At 52.8% G+C, this 638-nt stretch overlaps 1 protein-coding gene across 1 annotated transcript in view; it reads left to right on the top strand.

The window, feature by feature from the left end:
• The window catches only part of DRC1 (dynein regulatory complex subunit 1), a 42,578-nt gene that overhangs the window by 953 nt on the left and 40,987 nt on the right, over nucleotides 1-638 (top strand). The window lies entirely within an intron of this gene.

Below are 638 nucleotides of genomic sequence, written 5' to 3'. Positions count from 1 at the left end.
GTCAGGGGAAACAAGTAGTCCAAAGCGCCCAGGTGGGCTTGAAAGGGCATAATCACTGCCTCCCAGAGGTCTTGCACATTTTACTGGGAGGAGCACATTCAAAGCTCCCCACATGCCTCAGGCATGTTCTTTCATGAGGGAGCAAGCCTCCCATCAGTGTCTTTTCTTGGGCTCTGCCAGAGCGAGGCAAGGTCTCTGGGCAGCTTGGGTGCCCTTGGCAGGCAGGAACGAAGGTCTAAAGGGTCTAACCCCATCTGGGTGGGAGGGGACATGCCCTAGTGGGGAACTCCTCGGAATCATTGGAAAATTTCCACCTAGAAGGGAACAAAGGGGGGCCACTTGATCTTACCACACGTGGCTGACTCGCCCAGAGATAACGAGGAAACAGTCTAGTTGTAAAAGACCACGGGGCATCCCGTCTCAAAGTCCCTAGTACCCCCCTCGGGGCCAGGCAACTCTCCTCATCCAGCCCCTTTCTTTCTCTTGGAAAGTGAATTAAACTTTTTCCATCCACTTACTTTCTGAGTCTGTAAATACTTTTGCAGTCCCTAACAGCTCTGGGGACAAGGACTTCTGATCTCCCAGACACAGAGTTGTGGAGTCGGGAAAAGCACGAAGTCCCCTAGTGGGACATTAGG

This window comes from Tupaia chinensis, unplaced genomic scaffold (genome assembly GCF_000334495.1).
Source record: "Tupaia chinensis unplaced genomic scaffold, TupChi_1.0 Scaffold139757_1, whole genome shotgun sequence".
Lineage (NCBI taxonomy): Eukaryota > Metazoa > Chordata > Mammalia > Scandentia > Tupaiidae > Tupaia > Tupaia belangeri.
Note: the sequence above shows the minus strand (reverse complement) of the source record. Positions and strands in the feature narration are given on the sequence as shown.